We start from the raw sequence: 21,030 nt of genomic DNA, 5'->3' as shown, positions 1-21,030 counted from the left end.
GGAGAATAAGGCCATCCTATCGAGGACCGGCAAATGTTCTCTGTATTATGTGCAGTGCATTTAATGTAGGTTAATAACTTCAACTTGCATTCAATTTGATTGTAAAATGTTTCGTTAAAACAATGGGTTCTCAGATTTGACTGGATGAGACAAAAAGACATAAACTCCACTTAAATACTTAGGACCGCAAACCTTGTCTGTTTATTAGGACAGGACAGAACAAGCATTGAAATACTTATCTAGGGATGCACAAGCCCCTCTCACTGCAGCACACCTCCCACCTGATCCGCAAAGCTGCTCCTGACCAGTCCGTCAGTGAGGCCCCGTAAAACTGTTCCCCATGCCCCCCAACAGCTCTTCTATTATAGTTTCCACTGACCTGAAAATCCGCAGAACATGGACCAATACAGAGCAGCATCTTAAACCACCAAATTAGAACCTATCATCACTTGTCACAACGATTCTCAAATCCCCCTGCTGTGTTCAACTGACTTCCCTGTTCTCACGGTAAAATTACATTCTCATAGTGTATTCCATAGTAGTAAGCAAAGCTCCTGCAGACAGTTCTGTTACATTCAAGCCACAGTGGTGAGACATTCAATAAGCAGAAAGATTAACCTTTTACAATACACAATATATCAGGGCATCCATTATACACATTTGAGTTCTGCAATTGCACATTCTGAATTGTCCACCATAATCAGAAATTAAAAATGCTTAAAATGGAAAATGTTACCCTCTCAGTAGCTCATGCATTGTGCTGTCTTAATCTTATGTACATATGCCCACACTAAAACATCTACCTGTACATTGTGTTTTATAGGATTGCGTTTTTAATATTTATTGTGTTTTAATGCTTATTGTGTTTTTTTATGCTGCGTCAGATCCAGAGAAAAAAAAATCATTTTGTTCTCCTTTACACACATTACTGAAGAATGACAATAAAAAATAGAAAGATAGAAACATAGAAAACCTACAACACAATACAGGCCCTTCGGCCCACAATGCTGTGCTGAACATGTACTTCCTTTAGAAATTACCAAGGGTTACCCATAGCCCTCTATTTTTCTAAGCTCCATGGACCTACCCAGGAGTCTCTTAAAGACTCTATTATATTCACCTCCACCACGGCTGCCAGCAGCCCATTCCACACTTACCACTCTGCGTAAATAACTTACTCCTGACCTCCCCTTCCAAGCACCTTAAATTTTTTCTCTCTTGTGTAGCCATTTCAGCCCTGGGGAAAAACCTCTGACTAGCCACACGGTCAATGCCTATCATTATCTTATACCCCTCTGTCAGGTCATCTCTCATCTTCTGTCGCTCCAAGTAGAAAAGGCCAAGTTCACTCAACCAATTGTTGTAAGGCTTGCTCCCTAATCCAGAAAACATCCTTGTATATTTCCACTACACCCTTTCTATAGTTTTAACATCCTTCGAGTAGTGAGGTGACCAGAACTGAGCACAGTACTCTAAGTGGGATCTGGCCAGGGTACTACATAGCTGGAACATTGCCTCTCAGCTCTTCAACTCAATCCCATGGTTGATGAAGGCCAATGCACCATATGCCTTCTTAACCACACAGTCAACCTGCGCAGCAGCTTTGAGTGTCCTATGAACACGGACCCCAAGATCCCTCTGATCATCCATACTGCCAAGAGTCTTACCATTGATACTATGTTTTGCCATCATATTTGACCTACCAAAATGAACCACCTCACACTTATCTGGGTTGAACTCCATCTGCCACTTCTCAGCCCAGTTTTGCACCTATCAATGTCCCACTGTAACCTCTGACAGCCCTCCACACTATCCACAGTACCCCCAACCTTTGTGTCATCAACAAATTTACTAACCCAATGCTCCACTTCCTCATCCAGGTCATTTATAAAAATCACAAAGGGAAGGGGTCCCAGAACAGATCCCTGCAAAAGCATTGGACGGGTACTAAGGTCATAGAGGAGATGCAACCAGATAAGAGTATAAAGGTTAGAAGGAGGGGTTAAGCAGAGATTGACAGACATTATGGATGATGAAGTCAGGTGTGTGAGAGGGAGGGTGGAGTCCATAAGGAATAGGCGAAGAATTAGGCCATTTGGCCCATCGAGTCTGTCTGTCATTCAATCATGGTTGATTTATTTTTGTCAGCCTTTTTCTCCCAAGATAGCACCACTAAGGGGCACTGTTTGCATTGCAATGTACTGCTGTCACAAAACAATAATTTTCATGACTTGTGCCAGTGACATTAAACTTGATTCTGATTCACCTATAACCCTGAACCCCTTTATCAATCAAAAACATATCAATCTTTGTCTTAAATACATCCAATGACTTAGCCCCAACAGCTGTCTATGACAATGAATTTCACCAACTTGTCACCATCTGGAAGAAATTCCTCCTTACCTCAGTTCTAATTGGAATTTCCTACTAATGAAAATATTGTCACCTAATTCACCTTATCCAAGCTTCTCAGTATGTAACCCTCTCACCATAGGCTAGTAATGAGTTAGCTGCTACTGTGAAAACAAACTAACAGCAACATAACTCTACAATGCATAGGAATAATGATGAAAAGGCCGATTCCAATAAATAAACGTTACTAGGATTGATATGATTTGGGGAAACACAAACTATAAATGTTTGAATGTTTTTTTCTGAAGGAAAATATGATAATTACCTGTATGAATACTGCCACACCCATGCAAATTTATAGTTCTCTAGGAGGCAATAATTTAACCCATACCAATATAAATTTAGATTGAAATTGTATTGACAAAATATTTTAAACTGTAATAAAAAAATAGAGAAAAGGGTCCATCACATTCTATATACAGTATATTAGCCTATTAAATGCATGTAATCATTGGAGTTCATTGTTGCATTATTATTCTAGATTGCTTCATTTTGTTTACTCACAGTACCAAAATGGTTTTGCGCTAAAGATCCAGTCCAAGAAAAAAATGCAAAAACATCAATGCAATGTTGAAGGGAAACTGCGTTGAACTTTTTTCGATGTTGTGTGCTCGCTGGCTAACTGAAAGTTATCCACATATTCTCCATGAGGATTTTCTGATATTTGCATCTGTCCTTCTATATTTATTTCTCTGTGTGTTTCACCATGTTCTTTCTCTAGATTTGTTTTCCATTTCCATTCCCCATCTTTCTACTTCTTCTTCAATTGTACGCGCCCTGTAGAAAATGGCTACCTCGTCCTTTTTTCCCAGTTTTTATCTGGGCATCTTATTAGCAAAATGTTCACAAAACAAATCCTATTGCAACAAGCCTAAATCAATCAACTGAACTTTTATTTTAAACAACAAAGATGAAACATCTGATCAAAAAGTGGAATTAAAGGACGACTTTCTTTTATATAGCTTTGCATTATGAGAAAAACTGCAGAAAATAAAATGCCCAACAGCATAACTGTAAACCATAGTCTTAAACCATGGTATTGTAAGTATTTGATAGGTTTCAATGAGCTTCCCCTCATCTGTTTGAACCCCATTGATTATAGGTCCAATGTCATCAAAGGCTTCTCAAATGTTTAGCCTTTCTTTCCTGAGATCATTCTTATGAACCTCTTTGGACTGTCATCTGATCTAGTACATCCTTCCTTTGACACAAAATAGCTCACAATATTCCAGATCTGGTATATAAATCCTCAGCACTGAATCTTTGCTATTCTAGCCCTCTCAAAATTAACACTGCCATTGCACATCCTTTCTTGCTACTGACTCAAATCACAAAATAATTTTAAAGAAATCCCAAACCAGAACTTTCAAATCCCCTAGCACCACTGATTTCTGAATTCGCTTCCCACTTAAAAAACAATCTATGCCTTTATTCTTCACACCAAAATGCATTGTCATACGCTTCCTTACACTGCCTTCATCTACCGTTTTTTGTCCACTCTATTAACCTGCCCATGTCCTTATGCAAACTCCATGCTGCTGCAAAAATACCTACCCTGCAAACCTGGCTACAATATCATGAGATTCTTCATCCAAATCATGATGGTCCAGTCATAAGATCATACAACATCAAACTGGCCCCACAGCCCTACTCATCCGTTCTGACCCATATTCCCAACTAAGCTAGTTCCATTTGCCCATATTTAGCCCATATTCCTCTAAATCAGGGGTTTCCAACTGTTTTATGCCATGGATCAACACCATTAAGAAGGGGTCATGAACCCCAGATTGGGAACTGCTGCTCTAAATCTTTTTTATCTATGTACCTGTCCAATAACATTTTAAGTGTTGCTTTTATGTTCATGTGTCAATCACTTCCTCTAGCAGCTCGTTCCATTTACTGAGAGCTCCCCTTGAAAAAGTCACTCCTGCATAATAGCAAAACTAACAGCATGTTGCAACCTTAATATCAGATGTTAACTTCTTCCTTTCAATGACTATGTTGTTTCCAGCCTCACTCTAACAGATTATCATTCTGTTACACTGCACCATTGGGAGTTTGCCATTGCTAGAAGATCCCTTTCCAGCACAATGTTTTCTTTGTGCTGGCACAATACCACTAGAGGTATAAACTGAAGGTTTTACTTGCCTTATCTTGAGAAATTTCTTCACTGAAACTCATTTCACCCTGAAAGCTGGATGGTATACTGTTTAAATTTTAAAAGACGAGCTAGCAAGTTGCACTACGCGTGCCTTCATCTCTTGCACCTGTGATCCATTGACCAATATAAAGTCAATGATCTCAATTATAGCACTGTATCAACTGTGGACACTGCCATGGAGTCTGGCTGCTCTCACGGGAGGACAGCTGTAAGACGATGACAATCACGCATGTGAGAATGCACACAATCCAGCCAATTAGAGTTTCTTTGTAGCTAGATTTAACTCTCATCCTTTTGTTTCCGTGCTGTAAAGTATTGATTGAAACACAGTGGCAACAGCGCTCCCACTTACCTTATTCTATGTTCCAGGAAAGAAGATCAGTAATTTAGATTGATGCCGTTAGAGGAGGGGGAATAATTTAGTTCTACAATACTGCTTTTGAGCCATAGTGACAGTGTTTGTTTTCAGTTAGCTTGAGAGCTTTGGTTAGCAGCCTTGTTGGCCTAGCATTTATTATTTACCTTTGTTCTGTACAGATCTTATAAAAAACTGAGTGAATTGTTCATTCCAAGTCTGTGGCTCTCCCTCTCCCTCACTGCCCTTCAAGCCACACTGCCCCAGCAGCCCCTAATAAACCTGCCACAGCTCTACACACCATCCTTACACATCTGGGGAAGAAGGATGCTTAGGTGAGAATGCTGTTCTTGGACTACAGTTCAGCATCCAACACCGCAACTCCATCCAGGTTTGACAGGAAGATCAAAAGCCTCGGCCTTGACCCTGCCTTGTGTAGCTGGAACCTGGACTTCTTGTCATAACACCAACAGCTGATAAGAGTGGGCTCCCTCACCTCTGCCCCCCTGAACCTCAACATAGGTGCCCCTCAGGACTGTGTACTAAGCCCCCTCCTTTACTCTCTGTATACCTATGACTCGGTCAGCACCCACAGCTCCAATCTACTAATTAAATTTGCTGATGACACTACACTGAGTGTACACTCAGTGAAGGCTGAGGAAAGTCCATCTCCCACCCCCCATCCTCATCACATTCTACAGGGGTTGTATTGAGTGCATCCTGAACAGCTGCATCACTGCCTGGTTCGGAAATTGCACCATCTCGGATTGCAAGACCCTGCAGCGGATAGTGAGATCAGCTGAGAAGATCATCGGGGTCTCTCTTCCCGCCATCACGGACATTTACACTACACGCTGCATCCGCAAAGGAAACAGCATTATGAAGGACCCCATGCACCCCTCATACAATCTCTTCTCCCTCCTGCTGTCTGGGAAAAGGCTCCAAAGCATTCGAGCTCTCACGACCAGACTATGTAACAGTTTCTTCCCCCAAGCTATCAGACTCCTCAATACCCGAAGCCTGGACTGACACCTTGCCCTACTGTCCTGTTTATTATTTATTGTAATGCCGGTACTGTTTTTTGTGCACTTGATGCAGTCCAGTGTAGGTCTGTAGTCTAGTGTAGCTTTCTCTGTGTTTTTTTTATTACGTAGTTCAGTCTAGTTTTTTGTACTGTGTCGTGTAAACCATGGTCCTGAAAAACATTGTCTCATTTTTACTATGCACTGTACCAGCAGTTACGGTCAAAATGACAATAAAAGTTGACTTGACTGATCAGCCTAATCTCAAATAATAATAAGGCAGCCTACAGAGAAAAACTCATCACCCTGACACAGTGGTGTCGAGAAACTAACCTCTCCCTCAATGTCGCAAAAACAAAGGAGCTAATTGTGGACTACAAGAGGAATGGAGACAGACTAACCCCTATTGACATCAATGAATCTGGGATTGAGAGGTTAAGCAGCTTTGAGCTTGTCATAGACATCACTGAGGATTTCACGTGGTTTGTACATACTGGCTGTGTGGTACTGCAGATACCGCAGGGGAAAGCCAAAATCACGCAGATGGTCCCAAGGTGCATTAATAGGATTGGCTGTTCTCAACTATCACGAATACCTTGAATTTGTTTGCCAACTGATGAATGAGGCAATAATATGGAATCACAGATCCCATCTAAATTTGTCATAGAACATAGAATATTCCGGTACAGTACAGGCTCCTCGGCTCCCAATGTTGTGCCAACCCTTTAATCTACTCTAAGATCAATTTAACCCTTTCCTCCCACATATTCAGACAAGAACTCCTAGGATGGGAAACAGCTTCTTCTTCCAGGCCCTAAGACCCCTGAACTTCATGTCATCATCCAGGTCTCATCACATAAAAAGTGCCAGTAGCATTATACTGTTAACTTTTTAACTTGTATCATTCAAGCACCTTATTATTTGTTAATTTATTTGTAGTAATATTACCTTTGTGTTGCATATATGTGTCATGCACCTTGGTCGGAGAAGCATTCTTTCATTTGGTGGCATATACATATACGTTTGAATGACAATAAACTTGAACTTGCACTCGACTTGAGATTTTACAAACAGGATTTCAGAAAGCGAAACTCTTGAAGGAAAGTTTTTACATAAAACATTACAGCACAGTACAGTTTTCTCAGCCCACAATGTTGTGCCAAGCATTTAATACAAAACACAGGTGATCTGAGGCTTGTGCCTTCGGCCTTATGAGGTTAGGTTGTGCAGGCCTTTGGAGTGAAGGAGGAGGAGAGGTGGTTTTATAGAGGTTTTCAAGATATATAAGAGGCATAGATCAAGTGGATAGCCAGAGACTTTTTCCCAGTGTGGAAATTGTTATATGAGGGGGCATAACTTTAATGTGTTTGAAGGAAAGCATATGAGGATGTCAGAGATGGGTTATTTTACAGGGAGCGGTGGATGAATGGAACATCCTGCTAGTGATGGTAGTAAAGATAGATACATTATGAACATTTAAGAAACTCTTAGATGTGTGCGTGGATTATACAACATTAGAGGTCCACGTAGGTGAGAAGTTTTAGTTTGATCTTCACATAGGTTAAAGGGTTGACACAACAGTGTGGGCCAAAGGGCATGTACTGTGCTGTAATGTTCAATGTCTATGTTCTGTATAATGTCAGTGATACTCTGCAAGTGTGAAATGCAAACAGAGCATCAATGGTATGAATGAACACTTTGTATCTGGTGTCTGATCTTTCCCCTCAGCTGGTCTCACCTATCACTTGCCAGCTTGTCCCTCCTTCCTCAGCCCCCACCTCCTTACTCTGGTCTTTTCCCCCTTCTTTTCCAGACCCGATGAAGGTCTCGGCCCAAAACTTTGACTGTTTATTCATTTCCCTAGATGCTGCTGGATGTGTTGAGTTCCTCCAGCACTTTGAGCACGTATCTCCTGAAGCAAATCCTACCATAGGATTTGAAGTCAAGAAGGCAAAAGTGACAATAAACTTGATAAGTGAATCAGAATCTACAGAAGCTAATGGATACAGCCCGGTCCATCACGGGCAATACTGGCCCCACCATGCAGCACATCTACACAGAGTACTGACACAGGAAGGCAGTCTCCATTGTCAAGGACCCACACCACTCAGATCATACTCTCTTCTCACTGCTGCCATTGTGAATAAAAAAACAGGTGCCTCAGGGCTCACAACACCAGGTTTAGGAACAGTTATTACTCCTCAACCATCAGGTTCATGTCCTTGCGTGAATAACTTCACCGACCTCAACACTGAACTGATTCCACAGATTACAGTCTCACATTCAAGGACTGAACAACTCATGTTCTCAATATTCTTTCTGCGCAATTTTTCTTATTTTGCACATCGGTTGCTTGTTATTCTTTGTTTATGTATAGTTTTTCATATATTCTACATATTTCTGTGTTTTTTGTATAACGCCTTCAAGAGGGTGAACCCAAAAAAAACCATCTGGCCCTGATGGGGTACTCGGCCGAGTGCTAAAGACTTGTGCTGAATAACTAGCTGGAGATCTTCAGCCTCTCACTTCGGCAGTCTGACCTGTCCACTTGCTTCAGGCAGGCTTCAATTACTCAAGTGCCTAAGAAGAATGCGGTGATCTGCCTTAATGACTATTGTCCAGTACCACTTACATTGACAGTGATATATTGTCTTGAGAGGTTATTTGATGAAAGGCAGAGGAGCTGGAGTATGTTTTATGATCAACTCCTTGTGGTGTATGAACGTTGTGTGCTGTCCCAGTCCTGCTCACCCAACCTGGAATATCTCGTGATCAAATGTCATTCATTTTATCTGCCACAGGAGTTTGCAATTATCATCTCAGTAGTGGTGTACATCCCAGTTCAGGTCAGATTAAAACAGGCTCCAAATGAACTGAGACATAAAAAAACAGACACGTAACATCCCACCCTGAACCCTTCTCCATCATTTTGGGATATTTTAACCAGTCCATCTTGAAAAGAAATCTATAAATGATTACCCACCAATCGCTTGTAGTACCAGAGGAACCAACACACTGGACCACTAGGTCGATAATTTACCGTGCTATCCCACACCCACACTTTAGGAAGTCTGATCGCCTGGCTGCACTTCTACTCCCTTAGTATAGGCAGAGACGGAAGACTGCAGCATCAGTAGTGAGGACCAAGAAGATATGGACAAAGGAAACACAGGACTGCTTTGAATTGGTGGACTGGACTGTATTCAGGAATTCATCTTTAATCTGAATGAATACACCAAATACACCACAGCTCTCACTGACCTCAGTAAAATCTGTGGGGCTGAGGGAGTGCCTAGGAAATCATACAGTACCCAAATCAAAAGGAGTGGATAAACCAAGAGGTTTGTAGTTTGCGGAGGGCTAGATCTGTGGTATTCAAATCTGATGACCCAGGTCTATACAAGAAAACCAAGAATGACTTACAGAGGGCTGTCTCAAGAGCAAAGGAATGGAGGTGATGCTTCCTCCCAGATGAGGAGTTCAATGGCTTTTATGCTGGCTTTGAAAGGGAGAATAAAACCACAGCTACGAAGGTCCCTGCAGCAATGGTGACCCTGTGATCTCTGTTGCAGAGGCCAACGTCCAGCTGTCTTTTCAGAGGGCAAACCTTCACAAGGCAACGGGCCCCAATGGAATCCCTGGTAGGGCTCTGAAAATCTGTAGAGGTGTTCAAAGACATTTTCAATCTCTCATTGCTACAGTTGAAAATTCCTGCCTACTTCAAAAGGCCAACAATATTACCGGTGCCAATAACTTCAGAGCGGCAGAGTGAAATTATGATGGTGTTAAACGGCAACTCGTTTGCTTGCATCTTCATAAACCGCTCTACTTCTACCTTTGATATTTCTTATTTTCCTTTTCAAGGTTCTCTTGAAGACCCTGACCTGGAGTTATACTCTGACTTCAGTTCTTTGAAAGAATGGGACCTAATCTCATAGCCTCATGACTGGCCGCTTTTTGATATTCCAAGGACACAGCTTGGAATACTAGTGTGCCTTCAGGGTGCTGGATTTTCATGGCTCTGGAGATGGGCTGATTCTAGGCCAGTGCCCCTGACTGAGGCGGCGTGGAAGATTACGGAAAATCAGGAGCAACAGGTTAGCTGCCATGGGCTGTGTGTCCAGAGACCTGAGCCTTTCTGGGGCTGACTGTCCGGGCGCAGAGCTCGGAAAAAAGCGACGCAACAGACTATTAACATGCTAAATCAGTGAGTTCTTTATGTCTCCTCTCTCGCTGTGAAATGGAGACACCTCTTTTCCCTTATTAGGAGGAGAGAGAGAGCCCGTGGTGTGTCAAATTAGCGGGTGAACGAATAGTCTTTGAGGTACAGTAAGTTTGTGTTTTTATTAATGCTTTGCAAAAAACTTGAGTGTTCGGTGAGGGGCACCGATGCTTTTTGCTGGTGGGGGGGGTGGAAGTCCTTGCCTGGCTGCTGCTTGTGCCTGAGAGGGGGGAGCTGGGGGGTCTTTGGGGGTTCTAATGTTTAACTGTCATTCCTTCTTTGGGGCACTCTTCTGTTTTCAAGGATGTTTGAGAAGAAAAAGAAATCCAGGATGTACGTATATTCTATACGTTTCTCTGACATTAAATGTACCTATTGAAACCCATTGAAGAAGAGTTGGGTGAGCTGCCTTAATGACCATCATTAAGTAGCATTCATATCTATGGTGACGGGGCTTTGGGAGATTGGTCGTGGCTAGAATCAGCTCCTGCCTCAGCAAAGACTTGGATGCACTGCAACTTGCCAATCAGCATGAAAGGTCTATGACGGATGTGATCTCATTGGCTCTTCACACGCCCTTGGATCACCTGGATACTACTAATACCTACGAGGGGTGATTGATAAGTTCGTGGCCTAAGGTAGGAGTTAATTTTAGAAAACCTAGCACATTTATTTTTCAACATAGTCCCCTTCTACATTTACACACTTAGTCCAGCGGTCGTGGAGCATACGGATCTTGGACCTCCAGAAAATGTCCACAGTAGGGGTGATTGATAAGTTTGTGGCCTAAGGTAGAAGGAGATGAGTTATTAACTTCAAACTTTCTGCATAAGCACTCAAAGTGTTGACCTGCATGTGCATGTAACGAGAGCTGTATAACTCATCTCCTTCTACCTTAGGCCGCAAACTTATCAATCATGCCTCATATGTCAGTACACTGTTTGTTGACTACAGCTTGGTGTTTAACACCATCATCCCTACAGAACCAAGGCCTCTGTACCTCCCTCTGCAGCTGGATCATTGACTTTCTAACGGGAAAAGCATAATTTGTGCGGAGTGGAAATAATATCTCCAACTCACTGACAATCAATACTGGTGCAGCTCAGGAATGTGTGCTTCCCCCACTGCTCTACTCTCTCTACACCCATAACTAGACACAGCTGAAATGCTATCTATAAATTCCCTCACTGTCTGTAAGGAGTTTGTATATTCTCCCCATGACTGCATGGATTTCCTCCCAATACTCTGGTTTCCTCCCACAGTCCAAAGACATATCGGTTAGTGGGTTAAATGATCATAGTAAATTGTCCCATGAATAGACTAGGTTTAAATTGGGGGATTGTTGGTCAGTATGATTTGAAGGGCCTTTTTTGCACTGCATCGCAATAAATAAATTAAAAAATTTGCTGACAACACAACTGTTGTTGACAGCATTTCATACGGAAGCAAAAGGGCATACAGGAGTGAGATATATATCAGCTAATTGAGTGGTGGCACAGCAGCAACCTTCCACTCTATGTCAGTAAAACCAAAGAACTGATTGTGGACTTCAGAAAGGGTAAAACATACCAATCCTCATAGAAGGATCAGAAGTGGAAAAGGTGATCAATTTCAAGTTCCTGAATGTCAATATCTCTCAGTACCTATACTGAGCCCAACCTATTAATCTTAATAAGCTGTAAAGTAGGCATGACAGCGGCTATAATTCATTAGGAGTTTGAAGAGATTTGGTATGTCACCAAAGACACTTGCAAATTTCTATAAATGTACTGCAAAGAGCATCCTAACTGGCTACATCACCATCTGGTCTGGGGGTGGGGTGCTACTGCACAGGATCGAAATAAGCTGCAGGGACTTGTAAGCTTAGTCATCTCCATCATGGGCAATAGCCTCTGTGATATCCAGGACATCATCAGGAACTAATGTCTTAAAAAAGGTGCCACTGTCATTAAGGACCCCCATCACCCAGGACATGCCTTTTTCTCATTGCAACCATCAGGAAGGAGGTACAGGAGCTTGAAGGCACACACTCAATGCTTCTTCCCCTCTGCCATCGAATTTCTGAATGGAAATTCAACCAATGAAAATTATTTCCCTACTTATTTATTTTTATTTGTGCACTACTTATTTAACTATTTAATCTATGTATACCTACTGCATTTCATGTTATTTTTCTATTATTTTGTATTGCATTGTTCTGTTGCTGTAAAGACAACAAATTTCAGAACTTATGTTGGAGATGTTAAACTTGATTCTGATTCTGATTCTGAAACATATGAATTCTTGCCTGAGAAGTGAGCTGGTTCTTCTCCAATTTGCTTACCGGTGCAACAGGCCCATAGCAGAAGCCATTTCATTGGCTCTTCACTCAACTTTGGAAAATCTGCACAGTGAAGATGCTCTTCATCAACCATAGATCAGCATTCAATACTATTATCCCCTTAAAACTAATCAATAAGCTTCTGGATCTTGACCTCGATACTCCCTTGTGCAATTAGATCCTCTATGTCCTGAATTGCAGACCCCAGTCAGTTTGGACTGACAACAACATCTCTACCACGATCTCCATCTGCACAAGTACACCACAAGGCTGTGTACTTAGCCACCTGCTCTACTTGCTTTACATTCATGACTGTATGGCTAAGCATAGGTCCAGTGCTATATTCATTTTTTTCTGATAACAACATTGCTATAGACCAATCAAAGGTGGTGACAAATCAGCATGTAGGAAGGAGATTGAAAATCTGGCTAAATGGTGGCACATCAACAACCACTTGTGTTCAATTTTGTTCTCCAAATTTGAGGAAGGACATTCTTGCTATTGAGGGAGTGCAGCATAGGTTCACGAGGTTAATTCCCGGGAGGGCGGGACTGTCATATGTTGAAAAATTGGAGTGACTGGGCTTGTATACACTGGAATTTAGAAAGATGAGAGAGGATCTGACTGAAACATATAAGATTATTAAGGGATTGGACACACTAGAGGCAGGAAGCATGTTCCCGATGTTGGGGAGTCCAGAACCAGAGGCCATAGTTTAAGAATAAGGGATAGGCCATTTAGAATGGAGTTCAGGAAAAACTTTTTTACCCAGAGAGTTGTGGATATGTGGAATGCTCTGCCTCAGAAGGCAGTGGAGGCCAATTCTCTGGATGCTTTCAGGAAAGAGTTCGATAGAGCTCTTAAAGATAGCGGAGTCAAGGGATATGGGGAGAAGGCAGGAACGGGGTACTGATTGTGGATGATCAGCCATGATCACATTGAATAGCGGTGCTGGCTCAAAGGGCCAAATGGCCTACTCCTGCACCTATTGTCTATTATCTATTGTCTATAAACTCACTTACTTAATTTCAGCAAAACCAAGAAGTTGATTATTGACTTCAGGAGAAAGAAACAGGGGGTCCATGAGTGATACCTTATTGGGGAAATCAGAATTGGAGAGGATCAGCAAATTTAAATTCCTTGGTGTTATTATTTTAGAGGACCTATCCTGGACACAGCATGTAAGTGTAATTATGAAGAAAGCGCCTCTACTTTCTTAGAGTTTGTGAAGTTTCGGCTTAACACTAAATCTTTGACAAACTTCTATAGATCTGTGTTGCCGAGTACACTGACTGTCTGCATCATAGCCTTGAATTGAAATACCAATACCCTTGAAAGTAATAGATGTAGCCCCGTAAATTACAGATAAAGCCTTCCCCACCATTGAGCACACCTACACGGACTATTCGCGCAGGAAAGCAGCATCCATCATTAGCGACCCACCCCCCCCCCCCCCCCAATCACCCAGATCATGCCCTCTTCTTACTGCTGCCATCAGGAAGAAGATACAGGAGCCTCAGGGTTCACACCACCAGTAGCAGCTATTATCTCTCAACCATCAGGCCCTTGAACCAAAGAGGATAAATTTACTAACTTCACTTGCCCCATCATTACCTGTTCCCTGTATTCCCTTTCAAGGATTCTCTTCATCATATGTTCTGGATATTTATTGCTTATTTATTTATTATTATCAGTTATTGTCTTTTGTACTCCGGTTGTCCACCCTTTTGGTGTGGCCTTTCATTCATTCTATTATGGTATATTGGATTTATTGAGTATGCCCTCAAGAAGATGCACAAGGTATTATATGGTGACATATATGTACTTTGATAATAAATTTACTTTGAACTTCGTAATTGAATCTCAAGGTGGTGAATGGTGACATATACATTCATAGTCTAAAGTAAATTTATTCCCAAAGTATGTAGATGTCACCATGTACCACCATGAGATTTATTTTTGTGCAGACATTCACAGTAGAACAAAGACATACAACTTTGCTATTATACAAAGATATACAAACACGTACTTAGATAATAAATTTACTTTGACTTTGAGAATGTCACTTTTTGATTTTGATGGGCAGTTTAGTAAAGCAAAGGGTGCAAAACTGTACTTAAAAAAAAACATTTTGGATGAACTCAGAAGTTCAGGCAGCATCTATGGAGAGGAATAAACAGTAGACATTTCAGGCTGAGACCCTTCATCAGGACTGTAAAGGAAGGGGGCAGAAGCCACAATAAGTAGGTGAGGGAGGGAAAGGAGTACAAGCTAGAAGGTGATAGGTGGAAAAGGTAAAGGACTGAAGAAGAAGTATCTGCTAGGAAATGAGAGTGGACCATGGGATGAAGAGAAGGAGGAGAGGCACCAAGGCGAAATGATAGGCAGGTGGGAAGATGTACCCAACATAGACAGGTGAATTGCTTTGTTGAGTACCTCTGCTCCATCTGCAAAAAGCAGAATTTCTCAGTTGCCAGTCATTCCAATTCCAATCTCATTTTCCTGTTCCAACATTTCAGTCCATGGCTTCCTCTTCCGTCCTGATGATGCCACTCTCAGGTCGGAGCAGCAACTCCTCATATTCTGCCTGGGTAGCCTTCAACTGATGGCATGAACATCGATTTCTCTCCCTTTCCCTCTTCTTCATTTCCTCACTTTGGCATCTTACAGAAGCAGAATCTGATAGGAGAGGACAGTGGACCATGGGAGAAAGGGAAGGAGGAACGGCAGCTGAGGGAGGTGATAGGCATGTGAGAAGAAGAGAAGGTGTAAGAGAGTAGGCAGAAAAGGGAAGAGGAGGGAGAAAAGTTGCTGGAAGTTAGAGAAAATGATGTTCATGTCATCAGGCTGGAGGCCGCCCAGAATGGAATATGAGAAGTTGCTCCTCCAACCTGAGAGTAGCATCATTGGTATAACCATTTAACCATATAACAATTACAGCACGGAAACAGGCCATCTCGGCCCTTCTAGTCTGTGCCGAACACTTACTCTCACCTAGTCCCACCGACCTGCACTCAGCCCATAACCCTCCATTCCTTTCCTGTCCGTACACCTATCCAATTTTACTTTAAATGACAATACCAAACCTGCCTCTACCACTTCTACTGGAAGCTTGTTCCACACAGCAGCCACTCTCTGAGTAAAGAAATTCCCACTTGTGTTACCCTTAAACTTTTGCTCCCTAACTCTCAACTCATGTCCTCTTGTTTGAATCTCCCCCACTCTCAATGAAAAAAGCCTATCAATGGCAACTCTATCTATCCCCTCATAATTTTAAATACCTCTATCAAGTCCCCCCTCAACCTTCTATGCTCCAAAGAATAAAGACCTAACTTGTCCAACCTTTCTTTGTAACTTAGGTGCTGAAACCATAGAACCATAGAACATTATAACACAGAAACAGGCCTTTTGGCCCTTCTTGGCTGTGCTGAACCATTTTTCTGCCTAGTCCCACTGACCTGCACCTGGCCCATATCCCTCCATACACCTCTCATCCATGTACCTGTCCAAGTTTTTCTTAAATGTCAAAAGTGAGCCCGCATTCACCACTTCATCTGGCATCTCATTCCACACTCCCACCACTCTCTGCATGAAGAAGCCCCCCCCCCGTTCCCTTTAAACGTTTGCCCCTTCACCTTTAAACCATGACCTCTGTTTTTTTCTCCCCTGGCCACAGTGGAAAAAACCCAAGTAACATTCTAGTAAATCTCCTCTGTACTCTCTCTATTTTGTTGACATCTTTCCTATAATTTGGTGACCAGAACTGTACACAATAATCCAAATTTGGCCTTACCAATGCCTTGTACAATTTTAACATTACATCCCTAGTCCTATACTCAATGCTCTGATTTATAAAGGCCAGCATACCAAAAGCTTTCTTCACCACCCTATCCACATGAGATTCCACCTTCAAGGAACTATGCACCATTATTCCTAGATCACTCTGTTCTACTGCATTCTTCAATGCCCTACCATTTACCATGTATGTCCTATTTTGATTAGTCCTACCAAAATGTAGCACCTCACATTTATCAGCATTAAACTCCATCTGCCATCATTCAGCCCACTCATCTAACTGGCCTAAATCTCTCTGCAAGCTTTGAAAACCTACTTCATTATCCACAACACCACCTATCTTATGGTATGGTAGAGGAAGCCATGGACCAACATGTCAGAATGGAAATGGGAAGCTGATGGAGAAGATCCTGAGAAGCAGGATTTATGAACATTTGGAGAGGTATAATATGATTAGGAGTAGTCAGCATGGCTTTGTCAAGGGCAAGTTGTGCCTTACGAGCCTGATTGAATTTTTGAGATGTGACTAAACACATTGATGAAGGAAGAGCGGTAGATGTAATGTACATGGATTTCAGCAAGGCATTTGATAAGGTACCCCATGCAAGGCTTGTTGAGAAAGTAAGGAGGCATGGGATCCAAGGGGACATTGCTTTGTGGATCCAGAACTGGCTTGCCCACAGAAGGCAAAGAGTGGTTGTAGACGGGTCATATTCTGCATGGAGATTGGTCACCAATGGGGTGCCTCAGGGATCTGTTCTGGGACCACTTACTCTTCATGATTTTTATAAATGAGGAAGTGGAGGGATGGGTTAGTAAGTTTGCTGATGACACCAAGGTTGGAGGTGTTGATGATAGTGTGGAGGGTTGTCAGAGATTACAGTGGGACATTGATGGGATGCAAAACTGGGCAGAGAAGTGGGAGATGGAGTTGAACCCAGATAAGTGTGAAGTGGTTCATTTTGATAGGTCAAATATGATGACAGAATATAGTATTAATGGTGAGACTCTTGGCAGTGTGGAGGATCAGAGTGATCTTGGGGTCCGAATCCATAGGACGCTCAATGCAGCTGCGCAGGTTGACTCTGTGATTAAGATGGCGTATGGTGTATTGGCCTTCATCAATCGTGGAATTTAATTTAGGAGCTGAGAGGTAATGTTGCAGCTGTATAGGACCCCACTTGGAGTACTGTGCTCAGTTCTGTTTGCCTCACTACCGGAAGGATGTGGAAACCATAGAAAGGGTGCAGAGGAGATTTACAAGGATGTTGCCTGGATTGGGGAGCATGCCTTATGAGAATAGGTTGAGTGAACTTGGCCTTTTCTCCTTGGAGTGACAGAGGATGAGAGGTGACCTGATAAAGGTGTATAAGCTGATGAGAGGCATTGATCGTGCAGATAGTCAGAGGCTTTTTCCTAGGGCTGAAGTGGTTGCCACAAAAGGACAGAGGTTTAAGGTGCTGGGGAGTAGGTACAGAAGAGATGTCAGGGGTACGTTTTTTACTCAGAGAGTGGTGAGTGCGTGAAATGGGCTGCTGGCAACGGTGGTGGAGGCGGATTCAATAGGGTCTCTTAAGAAACTTTTAGATAGGTACATGGAGCTTAGTAATATAGAGAGCTATAAGTAAACCTAGTAATTTCTAAGGTAGGGACATGTTCAGCGTAACTTTGTGGGCCAAAGGGCCTGTATTGTGCTGTAGGTTTTCTATGGTTCCGTGTTTCTAAAATTGGTGGCCGCTGTGAATTCTTACCTTATGTGGCAGACAGAGCAAAGATGTTCGACAATTCAATACCAACTTCTCTGTTCCTGCACTTAACTACCAATCTAAGTGTGAGTTAACTTGTAACATGCAGTTGCACAGAAGTAACTGAGTACAATTCACCTCATCATTACACAGTTAATATTTGGTCCTCAGAATGAAGCATCATGAAAGTGTAAGAAAAAATTAGAGATGCATTTCACCACCTCATGTGGAGGTTAATGATCTATCGCACTCTTAACATGATAAAAGTGGAATTTCTCCCTCATATCTTATATATTATAGAGAAATTCATGAATATTAAAGAACAAACCAATGGAAGGCAAGGGATATACACAAAAAGACCACATATTTTCTTGGTGGGAACTGTGTAGGAAGTGAAATATACTGTATACCCATTGGCCATTTCTTAGGTAACTCCCGTATCAATTAAAGTGGCCACTGAGTGTATGTTTGTGGTCTTCTGCTGATGTAGCCCTTTCACTTCAATGTTTGAGATGTTGTGCATTCAGAAATGCTCTTCTGCACATCAATGTTGTAATACATGATTATTTGTGTTACTGTTGCCTTCCTTTCAACTTGAACCAGTCTGTCCAATCTTCTCTGACCTTTCTCTTTAACAAGGCAGTTTCACCCTCAGAACCGTCACTCACTGGATGTTCTTTATTTGTTCTTCACACCATTCCCTGTAAATTCTAGAGACAGCTGTGTATAAAAATTCCAGGAGATCAGATGTTTCTGAAATATTCAAGGGACCCTGTCTGCAACCAACAATCGTTCCATGGTCTAAGTCAGTTTGATCACATGATCCCATTCTGATGTTTGATCTCAACAATAATTGAACCTCTTTACCATGTTTGCATTGAGTTGCTGCCATATGATTGTCTGATTAGATATTTGCATTAGTGAGCAGGTGGGTCTGTGTCTTAAAATATTTTGCCTCTTGCTCTCTGAAGGAAATCCAAAACATCAGCCACTTCTCTCTAACAATGTGCTGCTTGATCTGAAAGTTATTTCTGTTTCATTAGAGATTTTATCAGAATTTGTTATAAATGTGATTGATTCACATGTTGCTCAAGAAACGTTCCCTATAAGAAAATTGGTCTCACAATGGTCTTGCAGGGGCATTTATGTTTCAGAGGAACACACACAAAATACTGGAGGAACTATCAGGACTCAGACAGATCAGGAGAATGGACAAAGATGTAAATAAGGTTGAAAGAGTACTGAGAAAATTTGTAAGGATATTGCTGGGACTTGAAGACCTGAGTTTTGGGGAAAGGTTGAATTGGTTAGGACTTTATTCCCTAGAATGTAGAAGATTGAGGGGAGAGTTGACAGAGTTATTAAACTGTGGTTACAATCACAGAGGTGAACTCTATTTTTAAGTGGAACATCACGAAGATGCATACATCAGGATGCTCTTTATTGACTACAGTTCAGCATTCAATACGATCATCCCCTCAAAACTAATCAATAAGCTTCAAGACCTAGAATTCAATAATTCCTTGTGCAATTGGATCCTTGATTTCCTCATGTGTAGACTGCAGTCAGTTCAGATTAGCAAAAACATCTTCTCCAAAAATTTTCACAGCACAGGTGCACCATATGGTTGTGTGCTTAGCCCCCTGTTCTACACAGTTTATACTTATGACTGTAAGGCTAAGCACAGCTCCAATGCCATATTTAAATTTGCTGATGACACCACTGTCGTTGGTCAAATCAAAGGTGGTGATGAATCAGCATATTGGAGGGAGATTGACAATCTGGCTGAGTGATGTCACAACAGTAACCTCTCACTCAACGTAAGCAAATTTAAGGAACTGATTATTGACTTCAAGAGAAGGAAACCACAGCTCCTTGAGACAGCTTTCAACAGGGAATTAAACGTGGTGAGATTTAGCAAATTTAAATTTTTCAGTGTTATCTTTTCAGACAATCAAATCATAAGTGCCACTACAAAGTGAGCAGGGCAATGCCTCTACTTCCTTTGAAAGTACAAAGAATCATCAGGTCATCTAAAACTTTGACAAACTTCGAAATGTGTGTGATGGAGAGTATATATTGACAGGCTGCATTACAGCCTGCTATGGAAACACCAGCGTGAGTAAACTTCTTCCCACCATTGAGAACATTTACATGGAGCTCTATCACAGGAAAGCAGCATCCATCATCAAAGACTCGCATCATCTGGGCCATGCTCTCTTCTCACTGCTGCCATCAAGAAGAAGATACAGGAGCCTCAGGACCCACACCACCAGGATCAGGAACAGTTATTACCCCTCAACTATCAGACTCTTGAACCAGAGGAGGTAACTTCATTCAACTTCATTCATTCCATCACTGAACTATTCCCATAACCTACGGACTCATTTTCAAAGACTCTTCATCTCATGTTCCTGTTATTTATTGCTTATTCATTCATTCATTTATTGTTGTTAATTTTTTCTCAGCTCAAGCTTGTATAACCTGAGGTACGGGCATAGTCAAGCATCCTCATTTGTCAATTGCTAGGAACTTTTGGACTGCTCTAGAGGTTGTGGCTTTCAGAAGATTTGAATAGATATTACTGTTAGCCTTAATTGTTTAATGCTATTGTGTAGTGCTTTCATGATGACATCAGTTGTAGATATTACTATCAGAACAATGTATACCTTGTACATTTTCCAAAGTCTTTCAATTCCCTTTTATAATTCCGCATATTTCTGGTGTTTTTTACTTATTGATTTCTGTAAGCTTCGGAATGGCTATATCTATTAAATAAATTGTTCTTGCTTGTTTATCCTATATTTTTATATCCAGACAGTTATTATGGATTGTCCTATCTGTAATAACTGATCAGTCATAATATAATCTGTGCTATTCTGACTCTAAAACGGGATCAGGCTTGTAAGGTGTGATTTCATTTATGAATCTGTATTTTAAAGCAAGATTTTGATAAATAATGTTTGCCAGTTTGTTGTCTTTCATAACTTGGTTTTGT

Source organism: Hemitrygon akajei, chromosome 1 (assembly GCF_048418815.1).
Source record: "Hemitrygon akajei chromosome 1, sHemAka1.3, whole genome shotgun sequence".
Lineage (NCBI taxonomy): Eukaryota > Metazoa > Chordata > Chondrichthyes > Myliobatiformes > Dasyatidae > Hemitrygon > Hemitrygon akajei.
This window is presented reverse-complemented; position numbering follows the sequence as displayed.